Below are 20,233 nucleotides of genomic sequence, written 5' to 3'. Positions count from 1 at the left end.
TAATCCAGTCTTATGGATATAGTAATGCATTTACTGTAATTTTAGTGGTAGTGAAGATACAGTATGACGGTCACTGTTGTCTAGTTATTTGTGAAGATACAGTAACTTACTCTAATCCAGTTTTAAGGATATAGTTGTGAAGTTACTGTAATCCCAGTGGTAGTGAAGATACCGTGTGGTGGTCACTGTTTTCCAATTGTTGGTGAAGGTACAGTAAGGTATTCTAATCCAGTTTCAATGATATAGTAATACAGTTACTGTAATCTCAGTTGTAGTGAAGATACAGTTGTGCGGTCGCTGTTGTCCAGTGGTTAGTGAAGATATATTAAGAAAGTTATTCTAATCCAGTCTTATGGATATAGTAATGCATTTATTGTAATTTCAATGGTAGTGAAGATACAGTATGACAGTCACTGTTGTCCTGTTGTTTATGAAGATACAGTGACTCTAATAGAATTTTAAGGATATAGTTGTGAAGTTATTGTAATCCCAGTGGTAGTGAAGATACCGTGAGGTGGTCACTGTTTTCCAATTGTTGGTGAAGATACAGTAAGGAAGATATTCTGATCATGATTTTAATGATATAGTAATGCAGTTAGTGTAACCTCAGTGGTAGTGAAGATACCGTGGCGCAGTCGCTGTTTTCCAATTGTTGGTGAAGACACAGTAAATCTACCATCTAAATCTACCATTCATCAATAAACATTTAACCACCGTCATTTGAACGTAAACCTTCCTGCTGCGTTATTTTAACAGAGTCCTTTAAGATGCGTCATATAAACAGAAACCTTAAATGTACGTTAAACTTGTGCAAACCATCATTGAATCTGAAACTTTTAAATTAGAATTGTAATGAAATTGCGAACTTTTAACTCTGTCAAATTACAGCTATTGTACAAAATGGTTCACTTAATTGACAAATTTTAATGTCAGTTAATTTAACGATATCCTTTGTGGTTCATCTCTGAAACACAAACCCTTTAACTTTGTCTCTAGAACTGAACACAACCATTAAGTTTCATAACTGGAATGGAAATTTGGATAATCTATCAAAATTCGTCATATAACGCGAACTTTTAAATCCATCCATTCAGTTGGGACGTTACTTGCCTGGCTGCCATTCATAATATGTCATTTTATATTGTATGTTGACTACGCTCTCATTCATTCGTCATTTGGATCGTCTCACTAATATTCCATTCATAAACTTCATTCCTGCAGCTTATTTTTGACCGCCATGTTGTTTTCCTTAAGGTTTATACTTCTTTGTGTATTTAATAATAGAAGATTCAATGATATTTCTCGTGATACTGGAATTAGAGTCAATAATGCCATCTCAGTTTTTAACTCTAACTCAAGTACCACGAAAAATATAATTGAATCTTCTATTACTGAATACACAAAGAATTATAATCTTAATATTAGTGATGGTCTATACAAATTTGATAACTTTAATCTTGATAAAATTTGTAAACAATTCACCTTCTTGTCCACATAATAAGTTTATGATACGCTTGTTGTCTGTCTTGGACAATCACATATTTACCGTATGGCGTACTAGCTACGTCTCTTCGTTGTATATAAACTGACTGTTATATTTCTCTCTTGTGTCTTCCCTGATGATGTGAGTTTTAGACGAAAGTGCACTTGGGAACTTATCGTGTTTATTTTACCCGTGGACTCATAAGAATATACTTGATCACGTGCAAAATTGTGATCCTTTCCAATATATATATATATATATATATATATATATATATATATATATATATATATATATATATATATATATATATATATATATATATATATATATCCTTCAGTATGTTTACTTTCGATAATGAGGAACAGAAGAATAAGCCAAACAAGTAAATTTCGTCAAAGACATCTCTCTTTTCTAAACGCTGCCTCGCAAAGATTTTCATTAATTCAAATTGAAGAAACAGACGTATTTTTCTATTGTCTGGTTAGCTCAGTGGTAGAGCGTGAGTCTGACACACTCAAGGTCGTGGGTTCGAGACCCACACCAGACATAATTTTTGTCTTTTTCTTTTTTCATTTTGTCCGCATCACATGTGTGCAACATTCAGTATGTTCGTCCAACGTTATAGTGAAGATCTTCACAATAAATTGGGGTTTTCGACCTTATCTGAAAGGGTCAGGTCCATCAAGACGTCCTTGAAATCTTCCAGAAGCTTCTGGCGATCCTCCTCCAACTGCTGGGCACATCAGAGTTAACATGGGCCGGACATCGGTTGTGGAACGACTTAATCTGCTTCCAGTAGTTAGCGGGGATGATAATGATGGCTCTGACCTCATACCAGGTCAGCTTAGTTCCAGTCTATTGCTTAGTTCCAGTCTATTGCTTAGTTCCAGTCTATTGCTTAGTTCCAGTCTATTGCTTACTTCCAGTCTATTGCTCTGTTCCAGTCTAGTGCTTACTTCCAGTCTATTACTTAGTTCCAGTCTATTGCTCTGTTCCAGTCTAGTACTTACTTCCACTCTATTACTTAGTTCCAGTCTATTGCAACGACAATAAAAAAGTAAAACTCATTTCTTCGTGGAAAATTGAGAGGAAAACACGACAGCAACATGGAGATTTACCCTGTGGTTATTTTGCCGGCTAGTCGGCAACAGTCGGTCAAACACTATTTTGCCGTGGTAATCTCAGTGCTTCATATAATACTATGTCACAAAATATGTTCTTGGGGGCGTAGCTCAGTGGTAGAGCACTCGCTTGGCATGCGAGAGGACCCGGGTTCAAACCCCGGCGCCTCCATTTTTGTTATTTGGGAAATTCATTGCTTTCAGTCTTATATATATATATATATATATATATATATATATATATATATATATATATATATATGAATATCGTCCGATCAGAGAAGTTAAGCAACGTCTGGCAACACCAGATGCTGTTATCCCTGAGGACAGGAAAGAAAGAATACTTGCCACGTATTCCCTGCGTGTCGTACAAGGCAACTAAAAGGGGAGGGAGCAAAAGGCCGGAAATCCTTTACTCTCATTTTCAATTTTTCAAAAGACGGAACAGAGAAGATATAGAGATATTGTAATGATGTAATTAATATAAGGTATAAGAATGAATGGAAGATACGGATGTAGCTGAAACAAGGAGTAATGAAGATTAAGGTGCAATGAAAATTATTCTGTGGTGAAGATGAATGTATATGTTAAAATTTTGTATTGAACATCAAGAAGTAATGATAATGATGAGAGTGTAGTTACGATGAGGGTTTAGTTAGGGAGAGGTGACAATTGCCTTTACAATGATGATAAGGAGGTAACACAATGAGGAACACAAACTTTCCAAAGCTACGTTCAAGTCAGACTTTGAACTAAGTTCGGTAAACAGAAGGATGATGTTAAGATGAGAGTGTAGTGAAGAAGAGTATAGTGATTATAAGGATATTGTCAAGATAGGTTGTAATGAAGATACGAATGTAGTGAAGATACGAATGTAGTAGAGATAAGGGATATCAAAGAGTAAAGTTTATTCAAAATGATTATGTAGTGAAGATAAGAACTACTTTTAGTGAACATCAGGGAGTGCAATGATGATGATATGGTAGAAATAACGGTGTAGTGAAGAAGAGGGTATAGCGAAGATATCATTAAGTGAAAATAAGCCAATAGTGAAGATACACGTTGGTGAATATGAGGTAGTTGTGAACTTAACCTTGTTGACCTGATCCCCCAAATCCTCCAAACTACGTTCAAGGGCGGATCCAAAGGCAACCGAAGAGGCTATTTCTCTGTGTATTGTTAGTGGTGGTAGTAGTGTGTAGGTGTGTGTAATCATCTATTTGCACTGTATTAGGAGGCAGTTTTACACTCGTGGGGTCCCGTGTAAGTACGTTGTTTGTGTGAACGGAAAAATCTAAAGCCTTCCTTGAAACCAGCTTAGCTAAGATAAGGTCATATGAAGATGAGGTTGTAGTGAAGATTATAATAAGCCTTGCATAGTGAAGATAAAGGGATTAAGGAGAGGAGATATAGTAAAGAGGATTATAGTGAACACAAAAGGATTCAAGCTACGTGCAAGATCGGCCTACGGGCTCAATTGAACTTATATTTTAGGTCAAAGGCATCACCAGTACACCCCGGCTAGCCTTAAAGTTTATCTGTGCACACAAACACACACACACACACACACATATATATATATATATATATATATATATATATATATATATATATATATATATATATATATATATATATATATATATATATATATATATATATATATATATACATATATATATATATATATATATATATATATATATATATATATATATATATATATATATATATATATATATATATATATATATATATATATGTATATATATTATTATTTATTATTTATTATACTTTGTCGCTGTCTCCCGCGTTTGCGAGGTAGCGCATGGAAACAGACGAAAGAAATGGCCCAACCCCCCCCCCATACACATGTATATACATACGTCCACACACGCAAATATACATACCTACACAGCTTTCCATGGTTTACCCCAGACGCTTCACATGCCTTGATTCAATCCACTGACAGCACGTCAACCTCGGTATACCACCTCGCTCCAATTCACTCTATTCCTTGCCCTCCTTTCACCCTCCTGCATGTTCAGGCCCCGATCACACAAAATCTTTTTCACTTCATCTTTCCACCTCCAATTTGGTCTCCCTCTTCTCCTCGTTCCCTCCACCTCCGACACATATATCCTCTTGGTCAATCTTTCCTCACTCATTCTCTCCAAGTGTCCAAACCACTTCAAAACACCCTCTTCTGCTCTCTCAACCACGCTCTTTTTATTTCCACACATCTCTCTTACCCTTACGTTACTCACTCGATCAAACCACCTCACACCACACATTGTCCTCAAACATCTCATTTCCAGCACATCCATCCTCCTGCGCACAACTCTATCCATAGCCCACGCCTCGCAACCATACAACATTGTTGGAACCACTATTCCTTCAAACATACCCATTTTTGCTTTCCGAGATAATGTTCTCGACTTCCACACATTCTTCAAGGCCCCCAGAATTTTCGCCCCCTCCCCCACCCTATGATCCACTTCCGCTTCCATGGTTCCATCCGCTGCCAGATCCACTCCCAGATATCTAAAACACTTCACTTCCTCCAGTTTTTCTCCATTCAAACTCACCTCCCAATTGACTTGACCCTCAACCCTACTGTACCTAATAACCTTACTCTTACTCACATTTACTCTTAACTTTCTTCTTCCACACACTTTACCAAACTCAGTCACCAGCTTCTGCAGTTTCTCACATGAATCAGCCACCAGCGCTGTATCATCAGCGAACAACAACTGAGTCACTTCCCAAGCTCTCTCATCCCCAACAGACTTCATACTTGCCCCTCTTTCCAAAACTCTTGCATTTACCTCCCTAACAACCCCATCCATAAACAAATTAAACAACCATGGAGACATCACACACCCCTGCCGCAAACCTACATTCACTGAGAACCAATCACTCTCCTCTCTTCCTACACGTACACATGCCTTACATCCTCGATAAAAACTTTTCACTGCTTCTAACAACTTGCCTCCCACACCATATATTCTTAATACCTTCCACAGAGCATCTCTATCAACTCTATCATATGCCTTCTCCAGATCCATAAATGCTACATACAAATCCATTTGCTTTTCTAAGTATTTCTCAAATACATTCTTCAAAGCAAACACCTGATCCACACATCCTCTACCACTTCTGAAACCACACTGCTCTTCCCCAATCTGATGCTCTGTACAAGCCTTCACCCTCTCAATCAATACCCTCCCATATAATTTACCAGGAATACTCAACAAACTTATACCTCTGTAATTTGAGCACTCACTCTTATCCCCTTTGCCTTTGTACAATGGCACTATGCACGCATTCCGCCAATCCTCAGGCACTTCACCATGAGTCATACATACATTAAATAACCTTACCAACCAGTCAACAATACAGTCACCCCCTTTTTTAATAAATTCCACTGCAATACCATCCAAACCTGCTGCCTTGCCGGCTTTCATCTTCCGCAAAGCTTTCACTACCTCTTCTCTGTTTACCAAATCATTTTCCCTAACCCTCTCACTTTGCACACCACCTCGACCAAAACACCCTATATCTGCCACTCTATCATCAAACACATTCAACAAACCTTCAAAATACTCACTCCATCTCCTTCTCACATCACCACTACTTGTTATCACCTCCCCATTTGCGCCCTTCACTAAGTTCCCATTTGCTCCCTTGTCTTACGCACTTTATTTACCTCCTTCCAGAACATCTTTTTATTCTCCCTAAAATTTAATGATACTCTCTCACCCCAACTCTCATTTGCCCTTTTTTTCACCTCTTGCACCTTTCTCTTGACCTCCTGTCTCTTTCTTTTATACATCTCGCACTCAATTGCATTTTTTCCCTGCAAAAATCGTCCAAATGCCTCTCTCTTCTCTTTCACTAATACTCTTACTTCTTCATCCCACCACTCACTACCCTTTCTAATCAACACACCTCCCACTCTTCTCATGCCACAAGCATCTTTTGCGCAATCCATCACTGATTCCCTAAATACATCCCATATATATATATATATATATATATATATATATATATATATATATATATATATATATATATATATATATATATATATATATATATATATATATATATATATATATATATATATATATATATATATATATATATATATATATATATATATATATATATATATATATATATATATATATATATATATATATACATATATACATATATATATATATATATATATATATATATATATATATATATATATATATATATATATATATATATATATATATATATATATATTTATTTTTTTTTCAAACTATTCGCCATTTCCTGCGTTAGCAAGGTAGCGTTAAGAACAGAGGACTGGGCCTCTGAGGGAATATCCTCACCTGGCCCCCTCTGTTCCTTCTTTTAGAAAATTAAAAAGAAAAAAAAAACGAGGGGAGGATTTCCAGCCCCCCGCTCCCTCTCCTTTTAGTCGCCTTCCACGACACGCAGGGAATACGTTGGAAGTATTCTTAATCCCCTATCCCCAGGGATAAATATATATATATATATATATATACATATATATATATATATATATATATATATATATATATATATATATATATATATATATATTTATATATATATATATATATATATATATATATATATATATATATATATATATATATATATATATATATATATATATATATATATATTATCCCTGGGGATAGGGGAGAAAGAATACTTCCCACGTGTTCCCTGCGTGTCGTAGAAGGCGACTAAAAGGGGAGGGAGCGGGTGGCTGGAAATCCTCCCTCTCTTGTTTTTTTTTAATTTTCCAAAAGAAGGAACAGAGAAGGGGGTCAGGTGAGGATAATCCCTATAAGGCCCAGTTCTCTGTTCTTAACGCTACCTCGCTAACGCGGGAAATGGCAAATAGTATGAAAGAATATATATATATATATATATATATATATATATATATATATATATATATATATATATATATATATATATATATATATATATATATATATATATATATATATATATATATATATATATATATATATATTGGAAAGGAAATGCCTTGATGAATAAGTGATGCCAAGATGTGTCCTACCTCAACGATTGTTGCAGCTGTCTGGTCGACCATTTCACCAATTCCAAAACGTCATTTTAAAGAAACACATTGAATTAAAGAAACTTGCAATGGAGGAGACTTTTCGCATTACAAGAGAGAAGAAACTTGCCTTTCAAATGGCAATACCGACATATTGGAAGAACCGGATGTTGGACTATTGCTATGATAGATTAAGGAATGAAAGCAATAGGCTACAAAATGACACTAAATTGTAAGTTGGACCATCTTATCAATAACAGCGACTGGACTAAGAACACAAACCCTTCTTTTGTGATAAACCTGTCTGATAAACAACTAGATAAAGATTCCTTGTGTGCATTAGGCTATGGATTAAGTTTTGTGTGCTCAAACAGGGAAGCCATCTGTGTAGATGTCACATAGTCTTTTTGTAATTTAGAGAAATACAGTAATTCAAGTAGTGATGAAATTAATAACTGTAAGATCTAGTGTATACCGGTTTGACAAAACCAGTGAAATCTAGTTGCCCTAAAAGATTTATAAGAGCTATTAACACCTTAAAAGAAGGCAAGGATATAGATATTACTAAAGCAGATAAGGCTAACACTGTTACGATTTTAGGCAAAGTAACTATTCATCTAAATTGAATTTTCTTTTAAATGATGACACAACATATTCTAAACTCAGTAAAAAAAATCCCTTAGAAGCAGTTAATTCCCATTTCAACAAAGAAATGAAGGTGCTGTTGAAAGTTAATGGTTTTCTTATCAAAGTTTGTCCCCTTCATGCCCATATATGTATGGACTTATCAAAACACATAAACAGAATTTTCCAGCAAGACCTATAGTGAGTTCAGTAGGCTCCATCACATATAGATTGTCAAAATGGTTAGTTTCTTTATCGAACCATTTAGTGGGTAAGGTGTCAAATTCTAATATCAGGAACAATATACATTTAGTCAACAAGCTAAACAATATCAATGCTAATTTTGATTCCAAACTAGTCAGCTTCGATGTTTCCTCACTTTTCACAAAAGTTCCAGTTGATGACCTTTTAGAATACTTATTTGATGTCTTGGATGATATTCACTTACCTGTTTCAAAGATTGTTTTCATTGATCTGATAAAATTATGTATAAAAGATTGTGTATTTCAATTCAAAAGAGATTATTTTGCTCAAAAATTTGGTATGGCAATGGGTAACCCTCTTTCACCTGCACTAAGTACTCTTTATATGGAATTTTTTGAAACAAATTACTAAAGGATATTTTACCTTCTAATGCAATTTGGTTTAGATTTGTAGATGATGTTCTTTGTGTTTGGCCAACAAATGAAAATTTACAAATATTTCTCCCCTTACTTAACAATTTAGTACCTTCCATCAAATCTGCTGTAGAAAATGAAAATAATGGTATGTTACCATTTTTCGATTCCATGATCCATAGACAAGGAAACAAGTTTAAGTTTAGCATATACAGAAAACCTACCAATGTCTGCTCATATATCCATTATTACTCATCTCAACATGACAGTTAAATTATCATCATTTCAATATATACATATATATATATGTTTATATACATATATATATATATATATATATATATATATATATATATATATATATATATATATATATATATATATATATATATATATATATATATATATATATATATATATATATATATATATATATATATATATATATATATATATATATGTACATATATTATCCCTGGGGATAGGGGAGAAAGAATACTTCCAACGTATTCCCTGCGTATCGTAGAAGGCGACTAAAAGGGAAGGGAGCGGGGGGCTGGAAATCCTCCCATCTCGTTTTTTTTCTTTCTTTCTTAATTTCCCAAGAGAGGGAACAGAGAGGGGGGCCAGATGAGGATATTCCCTCAAAGGCCCAGTCCTCTGTTCTTAACGCTACCTCGCTGTCGCGGGAAATGGCGAATAGTATGAAAAAAATAAATGTATATATATATATATATATATATATATATATATATATATATATATATCTATATATATATATATATATATATATATATATATATATATATATATATATATATATATGTGTGTGTATGTTTACCAAATAGCGTCCTAACTTCTCTTCAATGTATATCAACTGACTGTTATATTCCTCTCTTGTGTCTCCTATGATGATGTGATTATTACACGAAAGTGCACTTGGGAACTTTCCATGATTCATTTTCCCCGTGGACTCGTAGGAATATATATATATATATATATATATATATATATATATATATATATATATATATATATATATATATATATATATATATATATATATATATATATATATATATATATATATATTTTTTTTTTTTTTATTTTTATTATACTTTATCGCTGTCTCCCGCGTTTGCGAGGTAGCGCAAGGAAACAGACGAAAGAAATGGCCCAACCCCCCCCCCCATACACATGTATATACATACGTCCACACACGCAAATATACATACCTACACAGCCTTCCACGGTTTACCCCAGACGCTTCACATGCCCTGCTTCAATCCACTGACAGCACGTCAACCCCGGTATACCACATCGCTCCAACTCACTCTATTCCTTGCCCTCCTTTCACCCTTCTGCATGTTCAGGCCCCGATCACTAAAAATCTTTTTCACTCCATCTTTCCACCTCCAATTTGGTCTCCCTCTTCTCCTTGTTCCCTCCACCTCCGACACATATATCCTCTTGGTCAATCTTTCCTCACTCATCCTCTCCATGTGCCCAAACCACTTCAAAACACCCTCTTCTGCTCTCTCAACCACGCTCTTTATATTACCTTACCCTTACGTTACTCACTGGATCAAACCACCTCACATCACACATTGTCCTCAAACATCTCATTTCCAGCACATCCATCCTCCTGCGCACAACTCTATCCATAGCCCACGCTTCGCAACCATACAACATTGTTGGAACCACTATTCCTTCAAACATACCCATTTTTGCTTTCCGAGATAATGTTCTCGACTTCCACACATTCTTCAAGGCCCCCAGGATTTTCGCCCCCTCCCCCACCCTATGATCCACTTCCGCTTCCATGGTTCCATCCGCTGCCAGATCCACTCCCAGATATCTAAAACACTTCACTTCCTCCAGTTTTTCTCCATTCAAACTCACCTCCCAATTGACTTGACCCTCAACCCTACTGTACCTAATAACCTTGCTCTTATTCACATTTACTCTTAACTTTCTTCTTCCACACACTTTTCCAAACTCAGTCACCAGCTTCTGCAGTTTGCAGTTTCTCACATGAATCAACCACCAGCGCTGTATCATCAGCGAACAACAACTGACTCACTTCCCAAGCTCTCTCATCCCCAACAGACTTCATACTTGCCCCTCTTTCCAAAACTCTTGCATTTACCTCCCTAACAACCCCATCCATAAACAAATTAAACAACCATGGAGACATCACACACCCCTGCCGCAAACTTACATTCACTGAGAACCAATCACTTTCCTCTCTTCCTACACGTACACATGCCTTACATCCTCGATAAAAACTTTTCACTGCTTCTAACAACTTTCCTCCCACACCATATATTCTTAATACCTTCCACAGAGCATCTCTATCAACTCTATCATATGCCTTCTCCAGATCCATAAATGCTACATACAAATCCATTTGCTTTTCTAAGTATTTCTCACATACATTCTTCAAAGCAAACACCTGATCCACACATCCTCTACCACTTCTGAAACCACACTGCTCTTCCCCAATATATATATATATATATATATATATATATATATATATATATATATATATATATATATATATATATATATATATATATATTGGAAAGGATCACAATTTTGCGCGTCATCAAGATATTCCTATAAGTCCACGGGGAAAATGAAACACGATAAGTTCCCGAGTGCACTTTCGTGTAAAACTCACACCATCAGGGGAGACAAAAGAGAGAAATATAACAGTCAGTTGATATACAACGAAGAGACGTAGCTAGGACGCCATTTGGTAAACATGTGATTGACCAAGACAGAGAACGAGCGTATCATAAACTTATCATTTTACAAATTTTATCAACACTAAAGTTATCTAATTTGTACAGACCATCACTGATACTGAGATTATAATTCTTTGTGTATTTAATAATAGATTACTTCAGCTCTATTACCACTAGAAATATCATTGGATCTTCTATCATTAGATACACAAAGAATTATAATCCTATCATTAGTGATGGTCTATACAAATTAGATAACTTTATTCTGCACATTAGCCTTCTATTAACCCCGTTATCGCTGTCGTTTATCCGTTTATTTCTGGCATTTTCCTCAAAGTATACCTGACTTTATAAGACATTTTTCTAAACGAATTTTGGAAGTATTTATGGTTTTAGCATTCACTACGTCTGACGGTAACTTATTCAAGTGTTAAACCACACCTATAAGAAAAGAAACTTTATCCCACGTCCGTACTACATCATTTAGCTTTGAGTTTTATTCCATTTGTCCTGGTAACCGCATTTTCTTGTATTTCGAAAAGATGCTCGAGGTTTACTTTATTGAACTTATTCAGAATTTTGAACACTTGGATTAAGTCGCTGCGAACTCAACGTGTCTTAAGGAAGAAGAGATCCAATCATTATGGCCTCTCTTCGTATACCAGATTTCTAAAGAATGAATTCCAGATTTCTTCAACTTACCTGTCGGCTGATAGAGAGAGAGAGAGAGAGAGAGAGAGAGAGAGAGAGAGAGAGAGAGAGAGAGAGAGAGAGAGAGAGAGAGAGAGAGAGAGAGAGCCTACCTACGAGTATTTACGATCACAAAAAAATACTGAAAACAAAGGCCCCGCCGGGAATCGAACCCGGACCAACTGTTTATGAGGCAGATGTGCTAACCACTACACCACGGAGCCACTTGTCAGTGGCGGAAAAATCTCTTATATATTAACAAACGTGACTGAGGACTTAAAGAATCTGGTACAAACATAATGGTTATTGTGATAGATTATTAGTTTATGATAAATATGTATTGTGTTGCATTATAATGGTTGTTCATAACCAAGAACTTTAAGCCTGAATCCTTAAGATTATATAAGATATAATAAAAACATGTTAGAAACATAAGAATTTGATTTCAAAGAACAGAACACATTGTCATGTGGGTATCTAAGTGAAAATGCAATACAAGGAGTTAGTTTAAGGCAGGAGTATTCTATCTTTGAACAAAATATCTACATCTACGTCCCTGATCTTTCATCATCATTTCTTATGTTTACTATCAAGAAATGTCTTTTATCTAACATAAGAATTCTGTATAGGTATTTGATTAATGTTCCCCAACGACGCGTTGTATAACTCTTCGTTACTGAAGTTCAATTCGTGGTATAGATCATGTATTACAAAGTTGTGTCTATCCACACAGGTGTCACACGCCCCAGGTAAAGATATATTCTAGAGATAGTGTATATCTAACATATATATGTGTTTTATGAATATTCTTAAAAAGTTTTCCTGAAGGATAATACCTAAGACTTTCGTATTTAGTTGATCAGTTGTAAGTGATCAAGCATTACAAAGGTGTGTCCATTGCCACAGGTGCTACTGATCCCGGGTAAAGGTATTTCACCATCTTTGTATCTTTAACCTTTCTAGTTATAGATGTTTACACCATGATTCCATCCTCACAATCGATGTATGTGGTTTGTGTTGTCTTAACATATCATTAGTCAGTTGAAGTGGAGAACATGCTTCTGAGCCTAGCCACTCTACTCCACATGATATTCAAGAGGTGTTACCGGATTCCGCCGATACTGTAAGTGCTTACGTCATGAGAGGGCTTCTTTTTTATAACTTTTGATGATTTATATTGTTTGGGTTATGTATTTGGTTTTATGGTGTTAATAAAATTGTTGAAATTCACATATCATATTCTTTATTTGTCATTTAATGAACTCTAGTTTATCAAACTTGATTGTTTGTTTTTTTTATATCAGTATACATTTTCACTGAAAAATACTTTAGTTTAATTCATAAATATTATTTCTAAGTAACCCGCGGATAGTTTTTTCATTAGTGTTCATCACAGTAAAATAAACAGTTCTATTTTTCAAAGTATACATAAAGGATCGTGCTAAAGTTTTGAAGAATATAAACTCATAACTTCTGTAAACCTTGTGCTGATAATAACTACATTACTTTTCTGTAGGCAATATCGTTTTAATGAGTAAAAGCCGGATGAAAACCTTGTAATATAAAATTTGATGGTATTATTTTTGGTTGTTGAAGATATTACTGATTTCTACATGTAAAACATTTATGTTATCTGCAAAATAGAAATCTTTATGTTAGATATGTTAATTTTATCGGTTTCACGTTACATACATTTCTATACCCTGTGCTCCAGAAAAGTTATGGGATTTTATTCATTATCGTATTAGATAATTTGCTTAAATACAATGTCCCACGTACTTTCTATAGAAATCCGGTAGCAATATACATTTTACATCTGGATTTTATGACAATCAATGATAGGTTCTCAGACTCAGTAAAGGTGTAATTATTTTTCTTGTATTGAGTCAAGTTTTCGTCCATCACAAAATACCGTAATGCTGTCTAAGGTTCACTCTTGGGTCTACATTGCTGAACAACGTCAGTGTCCAATGGCCAGTGATATTCACCGTAGACATATGTTTACACTGTGTACACATAGCAGGCAAACTACAGTATCATCTTAAGATGTGGAAATAAAACAATCAAGGCAGGAGAAGGATTTAGGTGTCATCATTAGTAGAGATGTAAAGCCAAGACAACAGTGTTTTAATGTACGTAATAAGACTAACAGGCAACTTGGTGTCATGTGTTAGTAGCAAGAATGAACAGGTAATATTACAGCTATAGTTAGTCACACACCACTTACATTATGACCTACAATATTGATCACTGTATTACAGTATGCATATCATTTCCTTGATACCAGGCATTAGAATCCTTCCAAATGAACACATTAAGATCATGAGAGTTTCTTTCTCTCACAGGTGGCAGGCAGGGTTAGTTATGTAAGAGGTATGTTTACTGATGTAATCTGTACCTTTACCTGGAATATCATCAACTTCTCAACTGTAATACGTATAAACTTAGGTCAGTACAGCATATTGTTAAAGAACAACACCATTAGTTATGGGAAGTAAAACTATATCTCCTCATCTGAAATTGGATTACTACCAGTTATTGTATCAGATGGGCAATGCCTGGAAGACAACAGCCGATGTGCTTTCAGAATACATTTTCACAGAAACTACATAGTAAGGATGATTTTGTAGCTATAGCTTTAGAATAATTCAAAAAAGACAAAGTTACATGAAGCATAAAAACGGTCTTAGAAAAGGAGAGTTGCAAGTGTAGCAGCAGCAGGTGGAGAAGATCTTGGTCAAGATGTTATAACCGGCAGGTCATGATGCGGCCCATCATCTACAAGTGGTACACACACCATCCCTAGACCACACTTACACTACACTTGACCCAGCCTTGTGGCACCCGCGCCAGCCAGGTACTCACTGGGAGTCAACATTATATCCTGACAACAAACTTGGACCTACAACTAAACACAACTTATAAATAATAACCCAGCCGGCTAGATTGACAACCATCATGGCGGTCCGCCAGTCATCTGTATATCTCAATCTTTCCTTCATTTATTCTCTTAACTTTTTCATGTCATATCCCAACTCCTCTGTTCATCAACATCTTTATGTCATCTCATAGAAAGGGATATTTACACAGTAAGAGTGTATGTGGCACTCAATCTCTCTTGGTATTTCTTCACACAAGTCTCTTTTCCAAGTTCACTTCCTCTCACCACCTCTTCTCCCCGACATTGTTTCCTCTTTTTCGAAAACCTCTTCAGATCTTCTCTGTCGTCTCCACAAGATGGTGATCAGACATCCTACCAGCAGCCCCTTTCAGCATATTTACACCCAAAAGTCTTTCTTTTACACGCCTTTCAATTAACATGTAATCCAGTCATGCCCGCTGACCATCTCTCCTACTTACATACGCATATTTGTGTATATCACATTTTACAAACCAGGTATTCCCAATCACCAGTCCTTTACACACACACACAACACAAGTTGTTCACCATTTCCATGCGTCTCAGTTATACCCTCCACTGCCACATTACTTACCTTCGCATTTAAATCACCATCACTAATACCTGGTCTCTTACATCATAACTGCTGACACACACACTCGCTTGCTCCCAAAATACTTCCTCTGTTCTCGACTCTAACTCGCTACCTCGCTAAGTGCCATTTGACCCGACCTAATGGGGCAGGACAATGGTCATTATCTTCACTACTCTCTGGACACCTCTGGTCCTTGACCTCAGCCACTACACTCTCCACTTCAATACTATCTCACTAAACGCTTGAAATCAGATAATGTCAAAATCCTAATTCATCGTCAAGATCTTTACTATAACGTTGGACGAACATACTGAGTGTTGGAGATTCGAACCCATGACCTTGATCTTTGAGACTCAGGCTCGGTGATAATGTGTACCACACCTGCCAGTGAGCTCCAATACTTAGTCAACTAAATCTTAAGACCACACATGTACATACTAAACTCTAGATGAAAATATGGTCAACGAAAGATATTTGATATATCTGGTTTTAAAACTGATAAGATCAGGAAATAAGATTTAATCATTATCTTTATCGGACGATTATAATGCCCAACAACACACGTTAGGTACACAACACACTCCCTACTAACCTACAAGTTAAATGACAATCCATACCATATCTAACTTCCCACTTGATAACCAGCATATTGTATCCTTCAGTAGCAGATATATTATACTTAATGATAATAATAATCATAATGATTATAATAATGATAACAATGATACTAATGATAATAATATTGATAATAATAATAATAATGATGATGATAATAATGATACATAATGATAGTGATAATGCCAATAATGGTGATGATAATAATGATTATAATAATAATAATAATAATAATAATAATAATAATAATAATAATAATGATAATGATAATAATAATAATAATGACAAAAATGATAATAATAATGATAATAATGATAATAATGATAATGATGATAATAATGATGATGATAGTGATAATAGTAATAGTAATACTGTAATTATGATAAATATTACGGTACGGAGGTGGAGGGAACAAGGAGAAGAGGGAGACCAAATTGGAGGTGGAAAGATGGAGTGAAAAAGATTTTGTGTGATCGGGGCCTGAACATGCAGGAGGGTGAAAGGAGGGCAAGGAATAGAGTGAATTGGAGCGATGTGGTATACCGGGGTTGACGTGCTGTCAGTGGATTGAATCAAGGCATGTGAAGCGTCTGGGGTAAGCCATGGAAAGCTGTGTAGGTATGTATATTTGAGTGTGTGGACGTATGTATATACATGTGTATGGGGGGGGGTTGGGCCATTTCTTTCGTCTGTTTCCTTGCGCTACCTCGCAAACGCGGGAGACAGCGACAAAGTATAATAAAAATAAAAATAATATTACGGTACTATAATACTAATGGCGGTAAAACATTCAATACAGTTGCGTCTTCCTAATATAACAAGACAATATGGTCTAAATATACCACATACCGGTGTTACACTGAGTTAAAAGAATTAAACTCCACGAACCATGATTTTGTCTTGATCTGTCCTTGTAACAGTATTTTGAACATATACTCATCTTGGTGTATATTGTTTAGTTTTCGTAACCATTACATAAATATAAGTCAACATGTTTTCAGGAAAAAATAAGTTTTTCCAACTCTCTCCCATAATGCACAAATAGTAAACACACACACACACACACACACACACACACACACACACACACACAGAGCGGCGCCAGGCTGGAGGCGGGGCATCGTGACGTCACAGGCAAGTCCCTCCCCCCGCCAGATCCAAACATGTGTTGTGTCTGGTGATGGCGGTTCAAGATTTCCCACATTTATATTGATCTTTACATTATCATCCACTCCCAAAGTCACCTGGCATTCTTGTGTTTCAACAACAGACGTGATATATGCAACACCAGGCAAACATTGTACCATTATCTGATAGGTTAATTGGTGCAGAATCAAGAACCAGTGAATTTCATCGCCGCCATAAGTAAGTAAGGAAGGTGACTTTAATGATGATAAATACGACCTGGTATGGCTGTGTCTACACACTACCGCCATCTGGTCAACCTGGTACGTACGAACCTTAACCTTAAAGTGGCCCACGTAAACGCGAACTTAAAATCTATCCATTTAATTCTGTCATTCATTAATTAACATTTAAACACAATCTTTTAAACGTAAACCTTCCACTTGCATTATATTAACAAGTACTCTAAGATACGTCATACAAACACAAGGTTTAAAGCTGAAACTCGAACTTTTAAGTCCGTCAATTTAACACCTACTTTAGAATTAGCAAAAAAATGCGAATTTTTAACTCCGCCAAAAAGCAGCTTGTGTATGTAATGCTTATTTAATTGAACATTTTTAAAGTCAGTTAAATTAATGGTATCCTTTGATGATCATCATTAAAACATAAACCTATGAACTCTGTCTCTAGAACTAAGCACAAACTTTTACGTTCCATCATAGGAAAGGAAACTTGCAAAATCTATCAAAATTCGTCACATAACGCGAACTTTTCAACCCTTCCATTTACCTGGGCCACTCTTCCCTGGCTGCCATTCATATTTTGTCCTTTTAAACTATGACTTTATTACACTTTCATTCATTCATCATGACTTTATTACACTTTCATTCATTCATCATGACTTTATTACACTTTCATTCATTCATCATGACTTTATTACACTTTCATTCATTCATCATGACTTTATTACACTTTCATTCATTCATCATGACTTTATTACACTTTCATTCATTCATCATGACTTTATTACACTTTCATTCATTCATCATGACTTTATTACACTTTCATTCATTCATCATGACTTTATTACACTTTCATTCATTCATCATGACTTTATTACACTTTCGTTCATTCATCATGACTTTATTACACTTTCATTCATTCATCATGACTTTATTACACTTTCATTCATTCATCATGACTTTATTACACTTTCGTTCATTCATCATGACTTTATTACACTTTCATTCATTCATCATGACTTTATTACACTTTCGTTCATTCATCATGACTTTATTACACTTTCATTCATTCATCATGACTTTATTACACTTTCATTCATTCATCATGACTTTATTACACTTTCATTCATCATTCATCAACTAGTTCGTCTCACTGATATTCCATTCATAAACTTCATTTGTGCATCTCATAGTTTGACCGCCATGTTGCATGTTTCCTTAAGGTTTATAATTCTTTGTGTATTTAATAATAGAAAATTCAGTGATATTTCTCGTGGTACTGGAGTTAGAGTTAATAACTGAGATGGCATTATAATCTCTAACTCCAGTACCACGAGAAATATCATTGAATCTTCTATCATTAAATGCACAAAGAATTATAATCTTGATATAAGTGATTGTCTATACAAATTGCATAAATTTAGTGTTGATAAAATTTGTAAGGAATTCATCTTGTCCACATAATTAGTTTATGATACGCTTGTTGTCTGTCTCGGACAATCACATGTTTACCAAATGGCGTACTAGCTACGTCTCTTCGTTGTATATCAACTGACTGTTGTATTTCTCTCTTGTGTCTCCCCTGATGATGTGGTTATTACATGAAAGTGCACTTGGAAACTTGTCATGTTTCATTTTCCCCGTGGACTCATAGGAATATAGTTGATCACGCGCAAAATTGTAATCCTTTCCAATATATATATATGTATATATGTATATATTTATATATATATATATATATATATGTATATATATATATATATATATATATATATATATATATATATATATATATATATATATATATATATATATATATATATATATATATATATATATATATATATATATATATATTTATATATATATATATATATATATATATATATATATATATATATATATATATATACATATATGTATCCTTCAGTATGTTTACTTTCGATAATGAGGGACAGAAGAATAAGCCAAGCAAGTAAATTTCGTCAAAGACATCTCTCTTTTCTAAACGCTGCCTCGCAAAGATTTTCATTAATTCAAATTGAAGAAACAGACGTATTTTTCTATTGTCTGGTTAGCTCAGTGGTAGAGCGTGAGTCTGACACACTCAAGGTCGTGGGTTCGAGACCCACACCAGACATAATTTTTGTCTTTTTCTTTTTTCATTTTGTCCGCATCACATGTGTGCAACATTCAGTATGTTCCTCCAACGTTATAGTGAAGATCTTCACAATAAATTGGGGTTTTCGACTTTATTTGAAAGGGTCAGGTCCACCAAGACGTCCTTGAAATCTTCCAGAAGCTTCTGGCGATCCTCCTCCAACTGCTGGGCACATCAGAGTTAACA

At 35.0% G+C, this 20,233-nt stretch overlaps 4 non-coding genes across 4 annotated transcripts; 3 read left to right on the top strand and 1 right to left on the bottom strand.

Moving 5' to 3' along the window:
• Positions 1 to 1,961: 1,961 nt before the first annotated feature.
• TRNAV-GAC (transfer RNA valine (anticodon GAC)) lies at positions 1,962 to 2,033 on the top strand. Its single transcript has one exon. It is a non-coding gene; the product is annotated as a tRNA-Val (tRNA).
• A 674-nt stretch (positions 2,034 to 2,707) lies between these two features.
• Positions 2,708 to 2,779, top strand: TRNAA-GGC (transfer RNA alanine (anticodon GGC)). The gene has a single exon. It is a non-coding gene; the product is annotated as a tRNA-Ala (tRNA).
• A 9,780-nt stretch (positions 2,780 to 12,559) lies between these two features.
• TRNAM-CAU (transfer RNA methionine (anticodon CAU)) lies at positions 12,560 to 12,631 on the bottom strand. Its single transcript has one exon. It is a non-coding gene; the product is annotated as a tRNA-Met (tRNA).
• Positions 12,632 to 19,954: 7,323 nt separating this feature from the next.
• Positions 19,955 to 20,026, top strand: TRNAV-GAC (transfer RNA valine (anticodon GAC)). The gene has a single exon. It is a non-coding gene; the product is annotated as a tRNA-Val (tRNA).
• The last annotated feature ends 207 nt before the right edge of the window (positions 20,027 to 20,233 follow it).

Source organism: Panulirus ornatus, chromosome 42 (assembly GCF_036320965.1).
Source record: "Panulirus ornatus isolate Po-2019 chromosome 42, ASM3632096v1, whole genome shotgun sequence".
Classification (NCBI taxonomy): Eukaryota; Metazoa; Arthropoda; class Malacostraca; order Decapoda; family Palinuridae; genus Panulirus; species Panulirus ornatus.
Note: the sequence above shows the minus strand (reverse complement) of the source record. Positions and strands in the feature narration are given on the sequence as shown.